Genomic DNA, 27,878 nt, shown 5'->3' on the forward strand with positions numbered 1-27,878 from the left:
TAAGATGGAAAGTGAATGAGGAGGACATGCATTGAACTCTGGTCTTCACATGCACAGGCATATATACATGCACATACACACACACACACACACACACACACACACACCATGTGAGTGAGGGTTATTGGATTATGCTTCCTTCACCTCATTTTTTGTTTTTTGTTTTTTTTTTGAGTACTCATTTGGAAGCCAAATCCACGTGGGTCATTTTTTGTTTGACAAAGACACCTGACCTGACTCATTGCATGTCTGTCGATAGCCTTCTTTCATCTCACTTCGTGTGAGGACCATGATGCTGCACGAATACTGATGTGTTAGTCTCACCAGTGCATCTTATAACACGTCACATTTGGAAAATACCGATTGCTGAATCCATCTGGCCAAAGAGAGTTTGGGTGACCAATCATGCCACATGTTGGGGTAGAAATTATTCTGCTTTTAAACACATTTTCCTGAAACACAACATCTCACCTCTCTAACTCACTGACTACAGTAGTCCACACCTGTAGTTTTACATTCTGGGAATATTTCAAGTCTGATGATCTCATCTCTTATTCTTTCCACATCCCCTTCACAGACACACCCCTTTCCCTTTATGCTGTGTCTTGCATGGCTCAGTCCTGGAAACCTGACTGGGACAACTCAAGAATGGGGAGACAAGAAGACACAGAAGAAACAACAGACATACATATGAAAAACCTGGACTCACACGGGTTGTGCATGCTTTGATGGAATGCACCATCTACACAACCTCAACACATTTGTTATGTACAGACAAGAAGGAGAGGTTGACTAGTCTGAAGGGAAAAAGGCTAAAACTGTAAACGTCCAGGAGAAAAAGTGGGGAAGATACTTGGTTGCTAAATTTTACACACTCTGTCAGTATCTACAAACAGACTGGAAGACAGCCTTGTAATTCCTTTGAGACTAATCTGGGGAAGACTGTGTGACATTCTTATGGGTCTGAGGCACTGGGGTCCTTGTTGACACTACCCATATCAACCACATCCATTCACTTAGGACTTGGTCGGCTTCCCATACCCCATACAACTTTACTTTTAGTTTGAGGCAAGCAAGGTGTTACTAAGTTGCTCAGGCAGGATTTGAACTCGCAATCCTCCTGCATCAACTTCCTGAGCAATAGGATGGCAGGCCTGTGCTACCAGGGCGAACTTCTATCATTCTTTCAATAAATTATCCACCCACTCCCTGCCTTTGTCCAAACAAATGAAGGCTTTATTCCCTGGGGTTTGTGTGCTATATGGCAATTCTATATCTTATTGTTTTTAAATTCCCTTATTAATTACGCATCTTACTTAGCTTATGTGGATATTTCATTGAAAAACATATAAATGTAAACCAGAAATAATTCGTTCATCTTTCCTCCCCCAGGTCTGCAAACCTAGTGGCATTGTAGTGATGCATACTCTTTCCCAAGTCAGCAGATACTTTACTCTGGTGTCTCCCTTAAGGTCCCTCTGCTGGACTTATGGTTCCCACCTCTGTTTGCCAGTGCCCCAATCACCTTGATGCCCTGTCTCTTCTGGTCATCTCAGTACAGCCAACAAGGGAGCTGTCAGTACCTCTGCCCCAGTTTTCTCCTTCATTATTTCCCTGTGCTCTAGCTGCCACCACACTAGTGACATCACTTCTGTCCAGATCCCCATAGCATCCTGGGGGCTAGAGGTCATGGCTGCTTCTCCAGTCTTATCCTGACCTTTCAGCTGCCCATCATACTGGAACCATTTTCTTGTCTTCACCTCTGTGACTAAACAATCTCCTTTTCTTCCTCCTCTCTTGGAATAATGTTCTTATGGAATATATACAATTTACCCTTGTTCATTCAAGTGCTGATTTCTCTACCTCACTATCTGGTTTAATCCAGACATTGCAGTGTGATGCTTATTCTAAGCATCACCTGTCTCAAGTTTGTGTAAATATGCCACCATTTGTTCTCTGTAATTAAACAGCCAGCCAATGCAGGCGCAATGGTGAGAATAAGGTGGGACTTCCTGGTCTGGAGGGGAGGAGAAAAAGCAGATGGGAGGAGTAGGAGGAAGAAATCAGCAGGACAGGACTTGGAACCGTGAGGAGAGATGAACCGGATCTAAGATATGACTAAAAGCAAGTGAAACCGGTGAAATCTAAGTGACAGGAAACTATGAGGGCTTGGAAGTTTAGGATGGAGTAACTGTTGCCCAGCATTGTGCTCTAGGTTAATTAAATAAATCCTAATCTACATGTGGTGATTTGGGTATACAGCTGGTTTAGGAATAGCCACTGCTTAACTAAAAGATAAATCAACAATAAATATCATTAACCCATGACAAATGGCTCCCAATGTGGGTTACTTGCAATATTTTCAAACAGCTATTATAAACTGTTTAGGGTATTAGATAATAGTTAATTGTTAGTTAGTTAACTCATAGTCATATCAGACACTAGTCTAATTTATCACAGGAGTATACTTCCTAGGTTTAACAGATAGATATGATTTTGTAGACAGGTTGATTACATAAAGAAAGGAAGTCTTCAAAAACTTCAGAGACCTACAGAATACGGCATTTAAAAATGTCTTTATTATTTTAAAGATTCCTTGACAATGAGGCAGGTCATCTCCTGGAAGCACCCTGCCTATTTCAAAGAAGATGATTGGCATCAAAGAACCTCAATATGGAGATGGCCTCAAATATGGCAAATGAGCCAACCAGGCAAAAAGAAAATGCCCTCGTTTCACAACAGACAAAATTCTGCCAAAAATGGGCAAGCATAAATACAGGACAAGTCGACTGCCGAACTCTGTCAAGACAGGGTAAGCAAGTCCTAAATAGTTCCTGCTTCACCTATATGTTTGTCAAATATTCTGAGCCAGAAGGCTGAAGATGATGCTCCGTTATAGAGTTATGGGTGACTATTCAGGCAGCAAACTGGCTCTGTCAAAAAAAATTTTTTTTTGAAGCTGCCAAGATGCACTTCCTATTAACTCCAGTAATTAATTTTATTCCTTCTCAAGTCTCTGGTGGGGTTGAAGACCAAATAGTTACAGTTCCACAATTAAGCTTAAGTTGTTTAGAATTTAAGAAAATGTTTTCATATAGGTAATAGCAATAACGATAAAAGTTAATTTAGGTATAGAACTCTAAATTTGTCTCAATAGGACAATCAAATACTTTCTCCTAAGTTGCCACATGCATGTGAACTGGATATTATGCATGTAAATCTTACCTTAATAGTTTTCAGAACTTTTATACTTATTACTACATTGAAAGAAAAGGAACATTTTATTGGACTTAAGGGGGAAGTGTTAGAATAATATTTTTATGAAATGTATACAATTTACTCTTGCTCATTCACATGCTGATTTCTCTACTTCACTATCTGCTTTCAAACCAGACATTGCATTGTGATGCTTATTCTCAAGTCTGGGTAAACTTGCCACCATTTGTTCTCTGTAACTGTCAATTAAACAACCAGCTAGTGCTGTACAATGGTGAGAAGAGGGTAGAACATTCTGGTCTGGAGGGGTGGAGAAAGAAGCAGTGGGAGGAGTAAGAGGGAGAAATCATCAGGACAGGACTTGGAACCATGAGGAGAGATGAACCAGATCTAAGATATGACTAAAAGCAAGTATAATGGGTGAATCTAAATGTTAGGAAACTATGAGGGCTTGGAGGTTTAGGGTGGAGTAACTATTGCTCAGCATTATGCTCTAGGTTAATTACATTAATTCTAGTCTTTGTGTGTTGATTTGGGTATACAGCTGGTTTAGGAATAACCACTGCTTAACTAAAAGATAAATCAACAATAAATATTATTAACGCACAACACTCCTCTCTGTCTTCTTTCTCCTCCTTCTTCTTCATACCTTTTGGTTGTATCTTCTCACATCCTTTGTTGAAAGCTCATATTCTATGAGGTGGGGTGCCCTAACGTACCTCATTTCACTGTTATATCTGGGCCCCTAAACTTAGGTAAGGTCTTAACACCGAGAGAACCACCATCATGATAAACTGTGGTTATACATATAGTATCTACAGACATGATGATCTAGAATCTTGGTATCGATGTAGGATTGGCACCACTGTTCTTAGATGCTCTAGTCTCCTCTACAGAACAGTGTAGTATGTATGTATGATTTATGCACCCTCACATGTTTTCTTCAATCATCTCTACAAAGGGCAAATACTGGCCAGATCGAACTTTTTAAGGAAAGACGACAAGAAAAAGCCTGTGCACATTCAGTACAGATGTGTCCATCCTAGGCCTATTAGCTCAGACTAGGATGAAGGTAAAGCCAGGTGCATGCTTGGGCAGGGGTGTCTGTGGAGGCAGGTGGCAGGTGACAGGATGTTTCAGCTGATACATGATTTTATTCACATTGATTCATTCAGTGTAGTGTTTACCATCCGACTATTTCTAAGTTTTTCCTTAGCAAATTCTGGACTTAAAAATAGTGCATGCATTTGTGCGTGTGTGCATGTGTGTATGTGTGTGTGTGAGTACCCCTAATTTATAAGTAACCTAAAATACTTTTCTGCCTGATGGTGTGATAGTGCACCTCTAACATAACACGTGGAAATGGCTCCACGTGACTACCAGTATCACTCTCTGCTTGAATGTCTTTTTGGCACCTTGGGCTCAACATACCAAATACAGCTACTGATACTCACCTAACTGAGCTATGCTCCCTGGAATGCTCCATTTCAGTAAGCAGGAAGCACCCCCAGATACCTGTCATTCAAGATGAACTCTAACTTTACCCCATTGCCTCTCCCCACCCCCTCTCTTTATGCTCTCTCTATGTGTGTACTCACATCTGTGGGTACATGTGTTTGTGGAAGTGAGAGGTCAACCTTGGGTATGACCCCTCAGGTGCCTTCTGCCTTGTATTTGGAGAAGGGGTCTCTCAGTGGCAACACTGGCTTGTTGATTAGGCTAAGTTGGGAGGCTTTCTGCCACTCCAGTGCTGATTACAAGTGCATGCCTGGATTTTATGTGAGCTCTGGGGAATGGATTCTGGTCCTCATGTTTACACAACAAACACTTTATTAACAGAGCCCTTTTCCTAGTTGCCTCCCTCATTATCTTAACTGCCAACATGATCCATCAGCAAGTTCCACTGTTAAGATGTACTCACTCCTTTTCCATCTCTCCACCCTCCTCATCAATCTGCCAGCATGTCTTACCTGAACTAGTTCAGTAGCACCCAGCACTTACTTCTTCCTGTGTAATCTTGCTCTTCTGCAGTTGAGTCCATGAGCCACCACAGCAATGCTTACGCAGGGATTTGCTTTTCTCTCTCTGGTCTAGTATTTCTGGGTGGCTCTTATGCATGTAAGGCAATTCTGCTCTTGGCCTTGGCCCACCGGACTGCAGATTCAGCTTCTGCATCCCCATCCTTCTTTCTTACCCTCCTCCATGGTCTCCATCTCCAACTATCAACGAGCCACAGTGGCTACAGCCTCTTTACACTCATCAAGCTTGTTGGCCTAGCAGGGCTCTGGAATGGATGGATTCCTTTTCAAGGTCTCTGCCACACGGAGCCTCTTCACCACACCTAGGTCAGCTTAACCTCACCCTCCTTCAGTTCATTCTGTTGCAACCTCCAGAGAGACAGAAATCAGAGTCCTCATTGAAGCTTCTGCCTCAGCCCTGATGATTTAACTGGGCTTTGTGTGTCTTCTCAAGCTCACTTAAGTCCATCCAACTCCCTCTGCTCCCACTACCATTGTCACAACATAGATTCCTCCTCTTGCCTAACTATTGCAGTATTCTTTTCTTCACCTTTGTGCACTTGAAATGACAAGACTGTCCTTAGCCACTCTTGCTGTGATCCTGGCCTCAATTTTTTGTTTTGTTTTGTTTTGTTTTGTTTTCTGTTTGGCTACACCATTTAACACACTTGTATTCTAGTTCCTTAAACATTTCACACTCCTTTGGCACTTAGTACAGTATCCCCTTGATTTTAAGTCCACTTCACCTCTTTTATTTTATTTTATTTTTCAGCTCCAGCTCATCTTCCAGGTGTTAGTCCAGAAATTGTTTTCGTGAGGAACTGTCCAGCTCGTCCCCCTTCCTCCCAATATGGCAGTTGCCATTTTCCATCTCATCTTGGAGCAGGCTGTGTTCTTCCTTCACAGCCAATGAAGATTCATTGCTCCTCAATGTCCGCCTTTCTTCCTTCATCTCTGCAGCTAGAGTTTAGTGTAAAATGGCTATAGGGCTAGATTGCCTTGAATCCAAGTACTGGTTCCTTTTCTGCTTTAGCTGCATGAAATTGAGAAGACCATTTAGACTTACTCAATGTAAAATTAAGCTAATTATAGTCTCCATCATATAGATTTGCTTTGAGGTTTAAATGAGTTAATAAACACAAAGCACTTACTACAGTGCTTGGCAGATAAACACTCAGTAAAGCATCTTGAATGTCACAGTACTGAGGGCTGGGATTACACGGTCTCATTCATCCTTGCACATGCAATAACTATTTGTTGAGTATGTAAATAGTATTCTTCATGAATCAATTAAAGTCAAGAGTAGCCTTATTAAATGCCCATGTTTGCTCTAGGCTCTCAATCTACAGATTAATAAAACACAGTTTTCACAATGGAAGTTATCAGCTCATTGAAAGGAGAGGGCAGTAGCGATTACAGACTATGTGCTGAGACTTGTCTTTGGAGTCTGGTCCATGGCTTGCGCTATGACTTCAGGTTTCTTTGTCCCGGGGCTTAAAGAATGGATGCTGTGGAGAAAAGGGAGGACCCACTAGACAGAGTGGCAGCAAAGTTTTGTTTGAAGGATAGGTAGGATTTCCACAAAACAACTCAGGGAGTAGAGTATTTCGGTCAAAGAGATAATAAGGCATGGGGCTGGGACTTCAATGGGCACAGATGGGAGCACTGATTCTCAAGTGAGGCTGTTGTCACTGTCACTATTACTGAGAATTCTTAGAGATGCAACTTGCAGGGAACTCCCCAGAGTCACAGACTGGAGTTCTGTAGCACTCCAGAGCTGGCAGCTCCTGGAATGTCCCTCCAGCCAAGAGCAACCTGGGCTCAGTTGTGCTGCTGGCAGGTTCTTTAGCTGTTCTCACTTCCCACGATTTTCACCTGGGAAATTTGTATGGATCCCCAAGTAGGACAGTATGAAAAAGATAAATAAATCAAGCATTTCCAATAGGTCATAAAGAAATTTACTTAAAAACATTCCTTAGCATGTATGCGCTTTCACCATTTAACAAAAAATGAAAGCATACTTGCATGCTAATAAGATAGATGTGCTTGCTTCCTTTTAGGTAAAGAATTAAATTTTGGTTGACTATTGATGCTGAAGGTCAAAGAGCATCTTCATATCTGCAGTTAATTGCCACTTTAATTCTGTAGTCAGCTGAGAACATTGCTTCACATGAAGAATGCGGTACACAATGGTGTTGTGTAACAGTTTCCTAGGAAATCGAAACATTCTGTTCTTCAGGGAAGCTACTTAAACAGAAAAGTAAACGACTCAAAATAGTTTCAGGAAGTTTCCGAACCTGACTAGATTCACTAGCACACCCCGCTTCCATGTAAAAAAGTAAAAGCTGAGAATCCCCGTGACACTAGAGGAATAGAGCTGCGGAACAGACCCTTCCTGGCTGCCTGGCAGAGGTTTAAACTCCTGAGGCACAGAAAGGACACTCTCTAACCTGCTGAGCTGCCTGCAGGTTGTGCAGTGTGCTCCAAGTTTCCCAACTTTTGTGAGCTGTCACCCATGCTGGCGTGGGCTTTGGTAATACAACTGTCTGAGTACTTTCTTCTCCTGTAAGTGACCCCTCATATTCCTGTAAGTAGCACCCATAAAACTCATTGGCTCACCAGGATAGACCTTGTTGGGAATCATACTTTGGTCTGTTGTGTGTTCATATCTGGGGTGAGTAGGTATGTGTGTTATGTCTCCCCACGAAAAAGTTGTCATACAACAAAAAGCAGGCATATGTTTAGAAACATTCAGAAATAGATGGAAATTCTCTCCTAATCCCAAGCCAAAACTAATTGAGCATTATTTAAAAAGTGAAATTCAAGTCAGCAAATCAAACAACAATTTTTGAAAATTATTTTTATTTTTACTAAAGTGTGTATTTATGGGGAAGCAGTAAGTAAGGAGGGAGAGAGAGAGAATGTTTCATGTTCTGTGTCTAGATGTCAGAGGACAATTTGGTGAAGTCAGTTCTCTCCTTCCACTTTCATACAGGTTCTGGGCATTAAATGTAACTCCTCAGGCTTGAGGCAAGTGTCTTTTACCCATTGAAGCATCTTGCTGACTCCTGACCCCAAGCAGCATTTTTAAATCAAACATCCTGACATAGCAATTAAAAAATATACTGGTTGGTACTTACACATGCTGGGAATGATTGTAGGAAAATAGTATAAATCTTTGTTTTCTGTAATTAAATGGCTGTTTCTAGAAGAATAGAAACCTTTTCTATTTACAGCAAAAGCATTTAGGCATCTCAGGTCTGACCTGAGCTGCTTCTGGTAGCGTTTGTTGCCACAGTACAGTGTGGCAGCAAGCACAGTTGCATAGGAGCTGTGTGAGGCAGCGGAGTCTGTCCTGTGTTGCAATATGGTTGAATGCTGCCAGAGCTGCCTCAGATTCATTACAAATTTGATTTTGAATTAAGTTGTCAAATGTTTAGAAACCTTCTGCTGCTACTGATGTTTTCATGACTCCCACACTGAGCTACATGGACTGTATGGTTTAAGGGCTTTTAGCTCTGATCAAGGGCAGTTTTCACTGTGTTCTCTGAATGCCAGAAGTCACAGAGTGTTCTAGGTCTTAAGTGGAGATAGAGACAGAGCCATTCAAATCCTTTGCTCAGCACCACTGCGAGCAATCATGCCTTCCTATGAGCAAGAATATGCAGACTGTGAGCAAGTGCCCCCCTCAAGTGAACAAATGTGTCAGTGTGGACTTCAAAAAGCTCAGTTGTGACTTTGTAAAACATCACTGGCTCCAATCTTAATAATGTTTTAAATTTAATTTTATCTGGGTATTAGAACTGAACAAGAGGTCATTGATTTAACATAGAATATAATGTTGAAATATAAGTCATTGAGAATCAAATGATAAATTATTTTGACCCAAAATAATTTACAAGTCAGATATGAAAGTTCTTGTGTTGCTCCTAGAAATGGCTCCTAGAAAACAGAGACAGAGAGAAACAGTGTTAATCACATCTAGTTTGGCTTTCATCTAATGAAATGTGTTATTTGAAAAAATCTTGTAAAATAGCAGCCACAAGAACTTAACAATTATAAGATGAAACACTTCATTTTCTTTCTTTCTTTCTTTCTTTCTTTCTTTCTTTCTTTCTTTCTTTCTTTCTTAAGCTTTGGAATGCAGGAATTCCAAACACTATCTATTCAAGCAGCCAGAACCCAATGACATCACATGCAATTAAATATTAATTTATACTTTAATATACATCATTACTACATCACATTCAGTATCATTTTGAAATTTATTACTAAACCATTCTTTTCCTTTACATAATTAAAATAAATCAAACAATATATGTCAATAAAAAATGAGGGAAAGCCAAACCTTTTTATACATAGAATAGGCATTTTAGATGATTCTACTAAATGAATTTTGTAAGAATGCATTTATCTAAAAAATTAAAACCCTTTTAAACATAAAATTATTTTATCTCATACCATGAAAACCATTAAGGGACATTATCTGTAAGATCATTGTAAGTCACATGAGGCCAGAGTGCTGCACCTGAACCCAGAGTCCAAAGGACTGGCAGCTGAAGAGAGGCAGAGGTCAAACCTTGACTCAGCTCTACAGGTGATGACCAGGGTGAGTCTTAAGCTCTTCATGCTGTGGAGATTTAATTTTAAATATATCTTGCATGTTGTACACACATGTGTATGTCTGGTGCTCACACTTGTGTGCGGGTTTGTTGGGAGGCCCAAGAGAAACTTCAGAGGGCCTCAGCTGCTGTCCTTCTCAGGGTCTCTCACTGGTTTCCCAGTGGGCTAGACTGGCTAGATCTGCTTGTCTGTCTCCCCAGTGCTGAGATTACAAGCATGACTGGACATGGCTTTTTAACATGGATTCTGGGCATCAGGCACAGGGTCTCTGGCTGGCACAGGAAGCACTTCACCGACTGAGCTATCTCCTCAGTCACAGCATTTTGCATTTCTAATTTTTAAAATAATTTTATTATTTTTCATATTTATAGGGTCAGTGTGACACAATGCCAGTACATGTCTAGAGCAAACTGGTATGGCCATCTCCTCGGTGTTTCTCTATGGCTATAACTGCTCAGCTCTTCTCTCATATATCTTCATGAGCTCAGTGGTGGGATACATGAGCCACAGAGACCTCACAGGAGAGATCCCTGTGCTTCTTTTTCTTCTTGGCTAGAGATTACAGCCATGCTCTGGTGACCTCCATTGCCCTCAGCTGACTTCCCAAATGTCCTTTCTCCAAATATGGTTACCTCAGGGACCACAGCTTTCACAGGACACAGTTTAGATCCTGACAATAATACAGATAAAAAGGTGTTTTGCTTTGTTTTGTTTTTGTTTTGTCTTTTGGTTATGTATGCTTATGATAAAAAGTTGAGACTGAAATGGAGATATACATATAAAATTCATTTGTGTTTCACTTTATACACACAACCTGATTATACTTCATCTATATATATGTGTTTTCACATGTACTTGACAGTGTGAGTGCACATGCATGTGTGTGTATGTGGAGGCCAGAGGCTGATGGGAAGAGACCTCCCTAATTGTTCTCACTTTACATTTCCAACAGTTTTTAATGTATTTTCACATTTGTTTGTTTACTCATTTATTTGTTTATTTGTGCATTTGGTTATGCATTTGTCACGGCACAGATGTGGACGTCAGAAGATAACTTGTAGCAGTTGGTTCTCTCCTTCCACTCTGTGGGTTCCAGGGATCAAACTTAGGTTATCAGTCTTGGCAGCAAATGCCTTTATCTGCCGAGCCATTTTGCTAGTCCACCACTATATTTTTTCAAACGGGGTCTTTCACTGGTCTGGATTTTACTGTTTCAGCTACACTGGTGCCAGGGAGCCCTGAGAATCTGTCTCTACTTCCTCACCACTAGGATTACAAGTACATACCATTTCATTCAACTCTTACTAAGTGCTTGGGATTGGACTCAGCTAATCACTTTACTGGCTGAGTCATCTCCCAGTTCCGGAGCCTATATTTCAATAGTGACATGCTGTCACAGCTAGATAGGTGGCCATGTTGTTTTCGGTAGGATTGTGAAAGGATTTTGGAGCTTTGGGCTGGAAAAGCCATTGAGTGCTCCCAGCTTATCGGGCTATTCTGTGGGAACTTTGAAGATCAGAATGCTGAAAGAAATGCAGACAGTGGAAGCTTGGCTTGTGAAGCTTCAGAGGGAAGGAAAGACTCCATGGGGGCTGTTTGATATTTTTTGATTAAAAATCTGTGGAATTGAAACCGTTTTTTCTTCACTGGGAAAACGAATGCTTATTATCTGTGTCTGAAAAGTCAGCTGTGACTAACATGACAGCATCATTGAGGCAAAATCTTCTGAGAAGTATTTCCTTAGGGTCAGTGCATAGAAGATATGATCCAGAGGAGAGCAAGGCTGCACCCGAAACAGGCAGCTGAACTTGGTAATGTGTAAAAGCTCACATGGTATTGTTTGGTGGCATAAAAGCTGAGATATTGAAGAGGTTATGGCGAGAAGCTAAGACTTGGCACTGTGTGGCAGGGTCTGAGTCTCAAGAGAGGCCATCGGTAGAGACTACAGGGTATCGGAAATGCAAGGACTGTGGAACATCTGCCAAGTACAGAGACAGCTACATAGTGAAGTTGGCCTAAGCTACAAGACAAGCTCTGTGTGCTGTGGATGACAGAGTGAGAGAAACTGAGGGTATCTCCAAGCTTTTTCATCCATATCATATCACCTCACGTATTGGACACTGAGCTTTTTACACTGCTGAGTTTTTGTTTTGGCTTGATTTTATTGTAACTGTGCCCTTTCTTGCCTGTCTTATCTTGGAATAAGAAAGTATTCTTTAGTAAGAAAGACGCTTTAGATTTCAAAAGAGACTTTGGACTTTTAAAGTGTTAAACATCTTATAGACTGGGGGAATTTAAAGAGTTAGACTGCATTTTATATTATGATACTAACGAGATGTTGGGAACAAATAAAAAAGAGAAAGTTACGCTTTAAAGGGGTACGTTTGCATGTCAAAGTTGACAAGGGAAGGAATGTCACAGCCTCAGCTGACAACTAGACACACCTAAGAAGAGTGAACCTTACTTGAGGAATTGCCTCCAACAGATCGGCTTGTGGGCATATCTGTAGGGCAGTTTCTTGATTACTAACTGACGTAGGAGGGTCCACCCCACTGTGGGAAGTACTATGGGTAGGTAGGTGGGCTTGGGGTGTGTAAGAAGGGTAGCTGAACATGATCCAGGGACCATGCTCATAAGTAGCATTCCTGAGGCTACAGCTTTAAGCACTGCCTTAAGCTCTAGCCTTGGCTGTCCTCAATGATAGCCTGTAACCTGTATGTTTAAAAAACAAAACAAAACAACAAACCCTTTCTTCCCAAAGTTGTCTTGGCTATGGTGTTTATTACAGCAGCAGAGGAAGTGAAGTGAACACACACCACGTAAGTTCAGGTATGAGAACTGGTGACCACAGAAGTCAAAAGAAGGTGCTGTATCTCCTGCAGCTGGAGTCATCAGCAGTCGTGAGTTAACCGACCTCGGTGGTAACAGAATTCCAGTCCTATGCCAAGAGTAGGAAATGCTCTCAACCACTGAGCCGTCTCCACAGCCCACACAGCCACCTATTTGTTATGTCACATGAATGCCAGCTGTCAGGATAAAACTTGACTTCAAAGAGAATTCTATGCTAGGCATGGTGGCATGTGCCTACATTCTCAATATGTGGGAGCCAGAAGCAGGAGGATCAAGAGTTCCAAGCCATCCTGGGCTACATAGCAAGACCTTGTCTCAGACAAACAAAAGCAATCCTGATAAACCTTTTCCCTTGGTGCCTGTTGCATAGGCAATTCTAACCCAATATGAAGTTATGTTTAAATACACTCAGTTTTGGCCACTAAAGAATGCTGCCTTTGATCATTTGTAGGTAAATCCTATTCTTCCCCTTTGACACTTTTCTCAGGATCTTCCTGTGTTATCAAGGCATCAAGATTCCTTTTTGTGGGATCTTAGGGATATAATAATATATATATTATATTTTACATATAAAATAATATATATAATTTATAGATAATATATTATATATATAATATTTTAAAAACAGACTTAGAAGAAAGCTTGGGACCATCTTATATCAGAATTTGAGAGAAAAACAGCAGAGTAAGTAAGATGTAAATCCCAGTGGCTTGTGAGATGGAGAAGAGGAAAGTCACATCTTTTGAGTTAGCAATCAGTCTGTAAGTAACATCATGGGGAAGGGTACTTCAGACAGAGAATGAGAACACCCAGCCTGAGGGCAAGCAGGCTTAGGATTTGGGTTGGTATTCCAAATGACAGAAAGGGAGAAAAGGAAAAAAAGTAATATTTTTGTACGTTTGTTTGTTTCTTTTCACTAAGTTAGAAAGTTGGCCAAGCTTAGGAGTGGAGGTCTGAAAGGGGGGCTTCTAGGAAACATTATGGATGTTTATTAAAGGATGATTATTCTGCCCACTTCTGTAACATGACTTCAGCTATATTGATTTTGTAAGGAGCGGCCTCCCTCTCCCTTAGGAGAGAAGACAAGAAGACCACAATGCGTAATGTTTTAGGAAGTTTAGAATATCAAGTCTTCACCCAGGATCAGAGCTGGAAGTAACACTCCCCTACTGGGCCTCAACAAAGCCTTGGCTCCCCCACCTCTTCCCCTTCATGCAGTATTTTAAATTCTAGTTTGGGGCAGCTGTAAAACTTTCCCTTTCTTGTAATTAATGTGTTACCAGAGAAACAGGAGGCAGTGTCCAAAGCTGATCGTGGAGCAAGGGTGTGTGCTCACCGACTTCTACACCTACTAAAGCGCGGTTTAGCTCTCTAACACCAGGACTGAAAAGTCAGACAAGGCCACATTTTCATGTTGATTCCATGTTTTGATGATTGGCACATTTGGTAGCAAGCAGTGCATGGAAAGGAGACATTATATTGTCTTTTACCGAAAGAAACAACTTTTAGGACTTCTGAAGATTGACAATAAGGGAGCCTAAAGACAAAATGCTGTGCTTAAGAGAAAATAAAGATTTTTTTAAAAAAATGTATAGTGAGAATTTTGGAATTTTGGTTTCTTTAAACAGACAGCAATATTATAAGACTATGTTGTTGTTCTAATCCCAGGTGTGGGGATGTAGGGCTGCTTTGAAGCAGCTGACTATGATTTGCCTCCTGCTCTAGCAGAAGCATGGTTTTGCCAGCTGTAGATAGTTTCTGTGATTCTGTGACATTTGGAATCTTGGGAACTTTTCAAAGGGTACATAAATGCTAGAGTCCCCAAAGGCAAAGTTTGTTGCTGTTGGTCATTCAAGAGTGTTGGCTGCGGTTTATTAGCAGGTGTACTCAAAGAGGAAAGGAATTAGATTCAAGGATCTCTAGCTTTTTCTCCCCTCTATTTTTTTCTCCTATCTAGTGATAGGGGGTAAAATGGGGAGGGGGAAAAAGGTGGGAAGGAAGAAGAACCCACAAGTAGCAAAGCCAGGCTACAGAAAAGTAAAGCGAAAGGCCAATAAAATTGCTCAGTGGGCAAAAGGGCTTGCCGTAAAACCTGATGCCCCGAGCCTGAAACCCATGTAAAGATGTTTAGAAAGAACAAACTCCAAAGATCTTCTCTCACCATCACACATGCACTGTGGCATGAATGTGTCCCTCCCATGCATCACACACACATACTAAAAAACATTTTTTAAAAAGCCTTAAAGATGTATGTCTTGATTATTTTCTTGTTGCTATGGCCAAACACCCTGACAAAAGCAACCAAAGGAGCAACCCCTTGTCACCCTTCAACTAAAACTCTCCTTCCATTTTTCTCGTAGGCTCATAACCGTGCTGTCATGTACAATAGTCAGAACCCATCAAAAACGGTGTATATGGCTACTGTAAAGATACTTAGTGACTCTTCTTTGAGAGAGCTATACCCACTCTCTCATGTTTTTCCTGAGTGCCTCTCATTTTTTTAACTCTCCTACTTAAAAGTGGCTGTCTTGTCCCCACTCATCAGAAACTTTTTTTCTGCAGCCAAGTCAAGACTCCAGCTTTACCTAAGTTGGGTCCCTAAAAAAATTAAAGCAAGTCACTAGGCTGTTGGCGCTGTGCTCAATACAGCTGCTGTCAACACCATTTTTTGAAATTATGTTTTTAATTATTTTTAATTTTAATTTTATTTTTGTTAATCACACTTTATTCACTTTGTATCTCAGCTTTAGCCCCTCCCCCATCCCCTTCAATCCCACCCTTTCTCCCTCTTCTTCTCATATGCCCCTCTCTCAGTCCACTGATGGGAGAGGTCCTACTCACCTTCCATCTGACCCTAGTCTATCAGGTCTCATCAAGACTGGCTTCTTTGTCTTCCTCTGTGGCCTGGTAAGGCTGCTCCCCCCTCAGGTGGAGGTAATCAAAGAGCCAGCCCACAAGTCAATACCGTTTTAAAACATGTCCATTTCTCATGTAGACCTCAAGTAGAAGTTTCTGGTTTCTTTGAAGACTCAGTTGTATCATGTGACGTTTTGCTGGAAGCTGTCTTGTAGAGGGCAGGTGGTGTTTTGCTGCGAGCTGTCCCATGCTAGGGGCATGACTTTGCACAGCTGGACTTTGAGGAGAAGAGATACATAGAAGCCATGGACAGTGAGACAATGCTTTTTGAATGGACTGCATTGGTCTTCTTGCTTTGATACCTTTACAGAGAGGAATGTTCCAGAGAACTTTTTGGGGCAATCCAACTGAGTCTTGAGGCTTCTGATGACGTGTCCCAATCTGCTGAGTCATGCTGAATCTGTTTGGAGTTGGCATTTGCACTGCACTGCTGTTACCCAGACAATGAAGAGTGAGCACAGCCCAAGGAACTACTTCTAAAAAGGTCAACAACTCCCTTTTCCTAATAACCTTCTTTCTCCCCTACCTCTGGTCAATGGGTTAGAAGGGAGGTGAAAGAGTTTAAAAATCCTAAATAAAGTAGGTTTGTTGAAAAATCTAACCATGCATAGACCCAAATGAGGAAGGAACTAAAATGGATTATTTTTATTTTTCATTTACATTTTAATTTTATTTTTTATTTACATTTTCTTTCTTCTTTGAATTGTTTTTAGTAAATTGTTTTGGGCTTTGGGGCAAGGGCAGGGAGTTTTGAGGGGTGGAAATGACAGGGGAAGAGAAGGGAAAGGAAGAGGAAAAGAATGATGGGGGAATAAAATAAGAAAGAGAAAGGTGGAGCTAGAAGTAGAGGAGGGGAGTAGGTGGAGAGGAGGAAAAGGAGGAGCAAGAGGAGGAGATGGGGAGGAGGAGAAGATGGAGGAGCAGGAGGTGAAACATCATGTCTATTCCTACGTAGCTACACATCTTCGCATTTCCTCTTTTGGCTTGACAAAGTATGCTGATTACAGAATTTCTTAAAAGGTCATTTGGTAAAGTGAAATAAATGACTTGGAAAAAATAATTCTAAGGGGAAATTGTTATGAACAATTAAATCATAATAATCATAATTTAAAGCACTTTGCAATTAGTCTTTTTATGAATATCTACAACGCCAAAGTGATCTTTACAAAAATGAATCTTGGCAACCAATTAGTGCTGGGTCTAGTCTAATTTATTTGATTTTTTTTTTTTTTTGAGAGTAGAAAATGCTGAGGAAGATTCCTAGAAAGGATTATTTAAAATCCTCACACACATTAATATTTTTTGAAAAGCACATGGCATGGGAATTTATTATAAATTAGAAATATTTTGTGCCTACTTCCTTCCTAGTGAATACCCTGCAGTAACTTAGAGGCGTCTGCAATCTCTGCGCAAATTAAATCTGTATGATGATACTTATTATTTTCACTTATTAACAAGAGAAAGTAATAAGCCATTTCTGATGGCTTATTCCTAACTCTATTTAGAAACAGAACATCACCACCTGTGTTCTAATGATTGCATTTGATGCAAAATTTTATGTGAAATACAACAACATCCTCTTTCATTAAATATGTATCTTTGATTTTTTTTTTTTTGAAGCAGTATCTCATGTAGCCCAAGATGGTTAGGAACTCTCTGTAGCCAAGAATGCTTTTGGAGTCCTGGTTCTCTCTCGTCTTCTACCAGAGTGCTGGACTATAGGTATGAGCTACTATACTTGGTTTATAAGGTACAGGGGACAGAACCCTGGGTTCTGTCAACTGAGCCACATCCCTAACCATTTAAATTTAATTTTATAAGTAAATTAGTGAAGGTGAAACCACAGCAATCCTGAATACTAGTGATATTTACTAAGTCTCCCCACTGGTATGGAGCTAAGAAATCAGCTTTGCAAACAGCTTATGGATGTTTTGCATCTGGAACCAGGCTTCTGTGTGTTTATACAGGGTGATGGTGGTTCAGGTTTACTCCATGAAGTCAGTGCCTAACACAAAGTACCCTTTAATGTGGCATCTTGGTTAGGGTTTTATTGTTGTGAAAAGATACCTTGATCACAGCAACTCTTATAAAGGAAAACATTTAACTGGGGCTGGCTTACAGTTTCAGAGGTTTGGTCCATTATCATCATGATGGGAAGCTTGGCAGTGTGCAGGCAGATGTGGTGGTGGAGGAGCCGAGCATGCTAAGGAAGGAGCTGAGAATCCTACATCTTGATCCACAGGCAGAATGGGTGCCACATGGAGTGGGTGTAGCTTGAGGACATGAGAAAACCCACCTCAATAGTGACATTCTCCAGCAAGGCCACACCTACTCCACCAACACCTTACCTCCTAATAGCGCCACTGCCAATGGGCCTATGGGACTATTTTCTTTCAAACCACCACATATGGATTCTCTTATGATTCATCAAAAGCAAGACAAATTTAAAACTGATTATATACCCTTGTTACTTGTTTCAGACATCTTCAGGAAGATATCTGATAAGGAAAGAAGAATGAGGAAGAAAAGACTAAAATCAGTTGTTAATAGCAGAGTATGATTTCAGTGTCCAAGTGGGTTCCCTAGTAAGGGGAACAGGGACTGTCTCTGACATGAACTCAGTGGCTGGCTCTTTGACCACCCCCACCCCCCACCCTCCCTTGAGGGAGGAGCAGCCTTGCCAGGCCACAGAGGAAGACAAAGAAGCCAGTTCTGATGAGAGCTGATAGACTTGGGTCAGATGGAAGGGAAGGAGGTCCTCCCCTATCAGTGGACTTGGAGAGGGGCATGGGATGAGATGAGGGAGGGAGGGTGGGATTGGGAGGGAATGAGGGAAGGGGCTACGGCTGGGATACAAAACAAATAAAATGCAATTAATGTAAAAAAATAAAATTTAATTAAAAAAAGATCAACAATGGCTAGTTTCTCTCATATTGTACCTGTGATCCAGAGGTTGGATCTTACACAGGCAGCAGAAACTAAACAATCCAAATGCATTGGCCCAGCTCCCTGGGGCCTGAGATTAGAACTGAAACAGAGACACAGCTAAAAATCTTATGTGGACCTTTGCAAACTGCAGAAAACAAAAGAAAGATTTATTGACCCTTTCCATGATCTACCTCTCAGGTTTCTTTCAGTAGCAGGGAAAAAGAGTGGGGGACTCAGAATAAGAAGAAGGAGGAAGAGGAGGAGGAGGAGGAAGAGGAGGAGGAAGTAAATGGGAAAAGGGAATTAGAAGAAATCCCAGAGTCGTGAAAGCCCACACAGGTATAGTGCAAACAGTCCTCAGTGGAAACAGCCAGGTTCTTTTTGTTCATTCTTCTGCTTCTACGATACAGCCCTTGATCCTGCACATACCACCCCTGCCTTGCCCACCTCCCACCCCAGCTCTGCCCATGGCCCTCCCATCTATGTACCCTCTCCCTAAGCACAAGGCCCAGGACTCTTGCAGGGCCCAAGGCTGGACTAGGTCTTTACCAGACCTTAATGAAGCCAAGAAAAGATTTTCAGAGAGCTACCTGGATTTTTTATTTGTTTGCTTGTTTATTTTAATACAAATTTATTCATTTATTCATTTTACATCCTGATCACAGCCCTCTCTTTTCTCTCCTCCCAGTTCCACCCTCATACCCCTTTCCCCCTGCCCCTTCTCCTCAGAAAGGGGACCCCCCTCTTACAAACCCACCCCAGCCCATTGAGTTGCATCAGGACTTAGTACATCCTCTTCTATTGAGGCCTGAGAAGGCCACCCAGCAATGGGAAAGTGAGCCAAAAGCAGGCAATCAAGCCCATGTCAGATACAACCCACGTTCCTGTTGTTGCTAGAGGACCCATATGAGGACAAAGCATCAGTCACCTCTGTGTCATGGGCTGAGGTCCAGCCCATGCATGCTCTGGTTGGTGCCTCAGTCTCTGTAAGCCCCTATGGACACAGGCTAGTTGACAGTGTTGGTATACTTTAGGGGTTCTTGTCTTTTCCAGGGCCTTCTATCCTTCCCCAACCCCCGACTCCTCCACAAGACTCTCCTAGCTCTGTCCAGTCTCTGGCTGTGGGTCTCAGCATCTGTTCCACTGCTGGATGGAACCTCTCAGAGAATAGTCATTCTAGGCTTCTGTCTGGAAGCATATAGCAGGGTATCATTAATAGTGTCAGAGGTTGGCTTTTTCCTATGGGGTAAGTCTCAGGTTGGCCATTCCCCCATTCTCTGCTCCATCTTTATCCCTGCACATCCTGTAGGCAGGGTAAACTTTGGGTAGAAGATTGCTTTAATATTTCCCTAAGTGGGAAACCTGCTACTGTTTCAAAAGCTTCACAAAGTCAACAGAAATAAAGCTCTGTACAACACTCCCTCCTCCAGTGCCATACATTGTAAGGTGCTTGGAGCCCTCTAAGCCTGAACATGTCTTGAGTTATCTTCTAGAACAGTTGGTTAAAAAAAAATTAAAGATATATACTTTTCTTGACTACTCAAGTGAAAATAGACGCTCTCGAAAAAGAAATTTAAATAATATATAATTCTCAAAATAGCCACTAATGGATTTGGTATATTCTTTTTGAGTTATTCTTAAATGAATATACATATATATATTTTTATCCCCAAATGTAGTTGTATATATCACTATTCAGCTTCTCAGATGTGATGGTCCAATTTAGATATTTTTCCATGTTGATACATAGAGATCATCTTGCTGTTTGAACGGCTTCATGCTGTGTGTCCATATTATAATTTATTTTAGTTTTTTAATGCCATTTAGACAGTTTTCCTTGTTTGCTTCAATGAACTGCATTTGCATTGTGTCACTTTTGTTGTAGAATAAATTGCTAAAGTAGAGTACTTGGGTGAAAGGTATTCATTACTTGATTTTTTTTTTTTTTTGAGACAGGGTTTCAAGTAGCCCAGGTGGGCCTCAAACTGGCTATGTGGACAAGAATGACCTTGAACTCTTGATCCTTCTGCCTCCATCTCCCAAGTGCTAGAATTTCAGGTGTGCACCACCATAAGGAGAAAAAAAATTTTTTTCTCCTTCTCTCTCTTTCTCTCTCTCTCTCTGACATTGGCTGTGGTAGTTTGAGTGAGGATGCCCCACAGGCTCATATATTTGAATGCTTGGTCTGCAACTGGAACTGTTTGGTAAGGAAAGCTGACATGATGCATGTCACATTAAAGGAAGTGTGTCCACTGGATGGGGTTTGAGGTTTCAAAAGCCTATAAAATTCCAATTAGCTCTTTGTTAATTCTCCAGCACCACGTCTGCCTGCCTGCTCCCCACCATGATGATTAAGGACTAAGCCTCTGAAACTGTAAGCAAGCTCCCCATTAAAGGCTTTCTTATAAGGTGCATTGGCCATAGTGCCTCTTCACAGCAACAGAAAAATAACTACAGCATTGGCTTTGAGCTTGCAAAGATCCTCCTGTCTCCGCCTCTCCCGTTCTGCGATTATAGGCTGCCCTAGTGGTGTACTACTGTGGCAATAAACACCATGACCAAAAACAACCTTGGGAGGAAAGGGTTTATTTTGTCTTATGCCTTGAGGTAACAGTGCATCATGGAAGGAAATCAGAGCAGAAACCCAAGCAGGGCAGGAAACTGGAGGCAAGAACCAAAGAACAAGCCATAGAGGGGTCTGCTTTCTGGCTTGTGCTCCATGGCCTGCTCAGCTTGCTTTTTTCAGCACAACCCAAGATCACTGCTCATGAATGGCAAAGCCCATAGTGGGCTGGGCCCTCCCACATCAGTCAGTAATAAAGAAAACAGCCCATGGCTTGTCCTCGGGCCAGTCTGATGGAGGCTTTTTCTTAATTGAGGTTCTTTCTTTCACACAATTTGAACTTGTGTCAAATTGACAAAACAACAAAATACAAACTGCAAGCCTAACCTGTACACAGGCATGGTTCACTATAACTGGCTACTGAAACACCTGGCTTGAAATTTTGATAAATAAAACAGGGTTGTCGTTGAAACGATTATGACTTATTTGCGTTGTCTTTCATTTCTGTAACTAAGCTGGAAACTTCGGGTCCTCGCTTAACACCTGTTTTGTTTCCCTTTTCCTTCTTCCCTCATCTGGTGATGATGTCACAGAATACTTTCCTGATGTTATCCACCCATCTCCACCTTCCTAGCTAGTTTTCCTCAGCTCTTTTCTTACAGAGAAAGGTTCACATGTTCTCAGAAACTCATTCCTAGCATCTCTTTGGGATCCCTGAACAAGGAATGCCACTCATGGAGGCATAGGCTTCCTGAGCTGCCAACAAGGGAAAGAGATATGAACAGCACATCCTGCCAGCCCTGCCCCTGACCGCGCCTGCAGCCTTGCTTTTCTGTTCACCTCGGTCTTCGTCTAACTGGGGAGAGGAGCTACACCCTTTCTGTAATGGGGTCAGGATGTCTCCTGGTCTCTCCATCTGTTGGCACTCCTCCATCAGCAGCAGGGATTTTCGGGGTTTACCATCTTTAGATCCTTCTTCATTCTTCAAGATCCTAGGCCTCTAGCATATAGAGAAGCGTCCAGTTAAATGTTTTCTTTTATAAGTATTTGCTACAGTCATATTGTTTCTTCAAAGAAATAGAACAGTGACTAAGATACCCCTCTACATCCTGCTCTGCTTCAGAAGACTAGCTTATGGCTGAGCTTATCTGGGAGAGTTCTGTCTACATGGTCTTTTGTCTCAGGGTCCCATGAAAACAAACACCAAAGAGCGACTGTCTGCTTAGTTTCTCTGTGTATCATGTTGCCAAGTGCCCGCGTGCTGTCAGTGTCACAGGAGGAGGCAGTATGGGCTGGAGCTGTGTGTTGGATGCATGTGAGAATATGTGATCATCTTGGACCAATAATAAAGAAGAGTAACAAAGGATGGCGGGGATCAGATAGGAGATCAGGCAGTAATGGGATTGCTGTTTCAGATAAGGAGAACAAAGTCAGCCTCTTTGAAGAGATGATATTGGAACAGAGACCAGTGAGGCTGAGTAGAGTCCATGGAGCCACAGACTCCATGCCAGTACCAGTCATAAGAGAAACAAAGGCACAGCTGGGGAGAAGGGGGAGCACTGTGTGTCTGTTCTCTACTCTAGAAGAGTAACTTGAAAAGGAAATCATCAAAGAGTCCAAGTGCAATTTCAAAAGGAATGTGGACATCCTTACGATGGCTCATGTTCAAGCACGTTCACTTTTCTCAGAGGTTGAGTGAACTGGTGTCAGGTGGTTTAAATTTTGGGGCAAGCTATTTTGATTTCTTTCTGTTGTGACATTGTTTTGTTGTAGGCTCTGGAGGAGGGCAGTTTATAAACCCTCAATGAAGTAAGAACAGGACGGAGGCACTGCAGAGGCAGTGGAGGAGGAGGCAACACTGTGGAAATGCATGTTTAAGGCCTCCGTGTTTGAATGGATTCCATCACTCTGAGACGCTACTGCAATATGAGAAAGATCTATGTGCTTATCCTATCCAGTTGTCAGTAGACTTGGTTGTTCTATGTTTTGTGTATGTGCATGCATGTGTGTGTTCATATGTGGGTATATATATGTTCATGTGTATGCAGGTATGCATGCATGTGTGTAGAGGCCAGAGGACAACTTTATCTGTAATTTCTTACACTCCACCTACCTTGATTCTTAAAAATTCTATTGTTTATTAAGATTATAAATTAATTACATAATTTCCCCTTCCTTTTCCTCCTTCCAAATTTTCCCATATACTCATCCTTGCTCTCTTTCAAATTCATGAGCTCCTTTTTCATTATCTTTTGTTATACACACACACACACACACACACACACACACAGACACACACTCCTAAATATACAAATGCAACTGGCTCAGTCTGTGTAATGTTACTTCTATGTATGTACTGAGAGCTGTCTGTTTGGTACTGAATAACAGGGTGTGCTCTTCTCTAGAGAAGTCTATCTTCTCTGCTCTTAGCATCCCTTAGTTGCCTGTAGATCTTTGTGTAGGATTAAGGCCTTGTGTACTTGTGTATGCATTAGTATGTATATTGCTATTTTCCTTCAGTACTTTCTGAATAGGACTCCATTTGCCCAAGAATTATGACCAGCAATTGACAAGTGAGACTTTATGAAACTAAAAACTTCTAACAAGCTAAAGAAACAATCAGCTGGATACAGAGGATGAGCACAGAATGGGAGAGGATCTTTGCCAGCTATATATCTGACAGAGAAGTACTATCCAGAATACGTGAAGAGCTCAAAAAACAAAGATTCAAACACAAATGGCCCATTCAATAAATGGTCCCAGGGCCTAAACAGAGAATTCTCAAAAAAAGAAAAGTAAATAACTAAGAAATATCTCAAAAACTATTTACCATCCCTAGCAATTAAGGAACTGCAAAACAACAACAACAGCAAAATCATTGAGTTTTCATCTTTCCTCAGACAGATTAGCAGAGATCTACAAATGATGGAAAGGGTGTGGGGAAGAGGGAACCCTGGTTTGCTATTGGTGGGATTACAAACTGGTGCAGCCACTCTGATCAGTGTGGAGAATTCTCAAAAATCTAAAAAGAAATCTACCATATGACCCAACTATACCACTCCTTGGCATATGCCCAAATGACTGGACATCCTATTCCAGAAGACACTTAGCCTTTTTCACTGCTGGTCTATTCCCAATAGCTAGAACATGGAAACAACCTAAATGTTCTTCAACTGCTGAATGCATAATGAAAATGTAGTACATATGGAATATTATTCAGCTGTGAAAGCAAATATAATCATGAAATTTGCAGATAATGTTGGGTGAGATAAACAAACATCTCATGTTTTCTCTCATCTGAGATTCCCAGCTGCAAATCTTTAGATATAAGCGCTGTCTTCACCCAGCATCAAGGAAACTTCTCTTTGCAACAGATGAAAGCCACTGCAGAAAACCACAACCAATCAAACTGCAGAATTGTGGAGCCTATACTCAGTGAATACACCCATAAAACACTCCCACACCCAAGGCTCAGGGAACACTGCAAAAGAAAGAAAAGAAAGGTTGTAAGAGCCAGTGGATCGGGGAGACTGCTGTGAGATTGTGCCACCCAGGAATAACAGAGAAGTTATACCTGTAAAGTCTTGTCACCACCACTGCCTAAATGTCCACTTTATTTGCTGAGACAAGGCCTCTCACAGGGCTGGGCTGGGAACTGTTAGACAGGGAGCCCCAGGGATCCTCCTGCCTCCACCCCCAGAATTATAAGCTCCATCATTTCTGGCTTTTAGAGTGGGGTCTGGGGAATCTAACTACAATTCTTGTATTCACGGGCAAAGTTTTTACTAGCTGACTCTCTCTCCAGCCCTTTGCTCTTCTTTGTGGGATTTGAAAACATTCCTGGCTTATATCTGACAAAATTTAAGTTGAATTCTAGGAGGTCTGCTAAAGCCGTTTTTTCTATCCGCTCTATTCAGTGCTTAGTTGATATATTTATGCTAATAAATACTAGGTTTAGTAGTCAGGAGAAGTAGAGAAAACATATGACCTGTGACCAAACAGTCAGGATGTAAGGGGCCTATGATGAGGATGAGACATCAGGATCATGAATTTAATGTAGACGAATCCCCTGTACAGAGTCAGCAGCTGTCTTCATTCAGCTCCTGTCTACCTAGCTCCCATTGCACTTATCACCTTGGCTCCTTGAAGCTAGAACTTTAGTAGGCACATAGTAAAGACTGTGTTTGGAGTTCAGTGTGGAATAAGCACTATCTCATTATTATGTTCCCAGAGCCCATTTGTATCTGATTATGATATTTCTAGAAGCTAGGACCTTGATTTTTTTTGTGTGTGTGTGTATTTGCTATCTTAAGAAGTCGCTCAATTTCTTTTTGTATCATATTCTAATTTATAATTTATAATATGTTGGATTTAGTTTTGTTTTTGTATTTCAAATTTTATTTCTGTTAAAAGCATGCAGATCCAAGATGGCATCACCAGGACGACTCTCATTCTGACCAGCAGCACAGCAGGATCAGCACAGTGACCAGCAGTCAGAACTCTTGGCCCTAAAACACAAGCAATTGTGTTTCCCAGGTGAGAGGATTGCCCACGGCAGGGGATTCAATCAGCTTCAACTTACCCAGCTAAATCTCGGAAGAGGTCCTGGTTCTACCAGGCACTTGGTCATCAGCCCAGAGCCACACGCCAACATGCTCTGATCACTGTCCCAGACTGAACTGTGGGCCTCACAACACCAGAGACTGAGATTTCCAGTCGAGAGATAACTGCACAGTGCAGGAAATGATCGGGACCAACCTTAGGTCATACAGACAATCCCTGGAAAAGACCTGGGTTCTTGAGATGGGTGCTGGCACACAGGCACCAGCACAGAGTCCTGCCTGCACACCTGACTCGCTGCCCCTGATAGAACTGTGGGCCCCAGGGCACCAGAGATTGAGTTTCTCTGTCAGGTGCAAGCCCACAGGAGGGGATAAGCAGGCCTGATCTCAGACCACTCAGCCAATTCCACCACCCCGAAAGGTCTCCGGAAAATTACCCAGTTTCGGCAGATGCCTAGGGGCCCAATCACCAGGAAGGTGGAGCCACGTGCGTCTGTGTCTGTGGGTTCTACTCATCCCAGACAGATCAGTGGTCCCCAAAGCATAGTCTGGGTGTCCCTGTTAGGAGGAAACCCCACAGCAGGGGGATCATCAGGTCCAATGTTCAGGACACCCAGCTCCAGAAGACTTTCTGGATTCACACAGGCTCTAGTCTCTAGCCTTCTACTGCAGGCATGAGTGCCCTGCTCACCTGCCATTGTTGAGTACCTCTAGGGCACTGGGAAACACAGCTTCATCCTTGGACCTACAAAAGCTGGAGTGCCATTACAGCAGCCCTCAGATACTGCTCCAAGTTTCAACCAGTTATCCCTAGCTAAACTCCCTGGTTCTTCAAGAGGACGGCGCCCAACAATTACACCTTAAGAGCAACAGCTGAAGCTCATTAAATTCAGAGCAAGAAACCCAGCAGCAGGGTAACCATCACCAGGACCTCTCCTGATGAGAGGAGAGCCTTCCTGAACACGACAGTTACCACACAGGTCCATATGCCTGAAATGAACTGTGACAATTCCTGAGAAGCTCCACCATTCAGTTGACCACACCCTAAAAGCTGAGGGGAGCTCCTTCAGAACCCTGCCAAGGTGATTCTCCATACCCCAGGACCCACCAGGTACCAGAAATTAACAGACAACACCTGAGACAGAGAGATGGGTAGAGACCATCGAAAAATCACAACCAACCAAAGACAAAGCAATATGGCATCCCCAGAACCCAGTTATCCAGGGACAAGTAGCCCTTAGCACCCAAACATAAGTGAAATTCAAGAAGATGACTTTACATCTATGCTTATGAAGAGGTTAATGGAGGAAGCAAATAAAATGCGTAAAGAATTAGGGAAAGATATAATAAAAACAGATTATGGCCATCCGTAAAGAAATACAGGAAGATGCAGCCAAACAGTTTGTGGCTTTCAGAGAGGAAATGATTAAATCACTGAAAGAAATAAAAGAAACAGAGGAATGTTCAAAGAAACAGGTGGAGGAATTGAAGGAATAACAGGAAAATACAATCAGACAGGTGAAGGAAATCAATAAAACGGTTCAAGATTTGAAGATAGAATTGGAAAAATTAAAGAAAACACAAATGGAAGAAATCATGGAGAGGGAGAACCTAGGAAAGAAAACAGGAACTACAGAGGTAAGCATAACCAACAGACTACAAGAGATGGAATAAAGAATCTCAGGTGTGGAAGATACAATGGAAGAAATCTATATATCTGTCAAAGAAAATAATAAATCTAAAAAATTCCTGACACAAACCATTCAAGAAATCTAAGACAACATAAAAAGACAAAACCTAAGAATAAAACAAATAGAAGAAAAAGAAGATTCCCTCTTCCAAGGCCCAGAAAATATTTTTAACAAAATAATAGAAGAACTTTCCCCAACTTAAAAGAGAGGCCTATAGGAGTTCAGAAGCCTACAGAACACCTATTAAATTAGACCAGAAAAGAAAATCCTCCTGCCACATAGTAATCATTACAGTAAGTATACAGAACAAAGAAAAAATACTAAAAGCTGCAAGGAAAAAAGGCCAAGTAACATATAATGGCAAACCCATCAGAATCACACCTGACTTTTCAAAAGAAACTATGAAAGCCAGAAGGGCCTGGACGGATATCATGCAGACCCTAAGAGGACACAGATGTCAGCCTAGGCTACTGTATCCAGCAAAATTCTCAGTCCTCATAGATGGAGAAAA

The sequence above is a fragment of the Meriones unguiculatus genome, chromosome 10 (genome assembly GCF_030254825.1).
Source record: "Meriones unguiculatus strain TT.TT164.6M chromosome 10, Bangor_MerUng_6.1, whole genome shotgun sequence".
NCBI lineage: Eukaryota > Metazoa > Chordata > Mammalia > Rodentia > Muridae > Meriones > Meriones unguiculatus.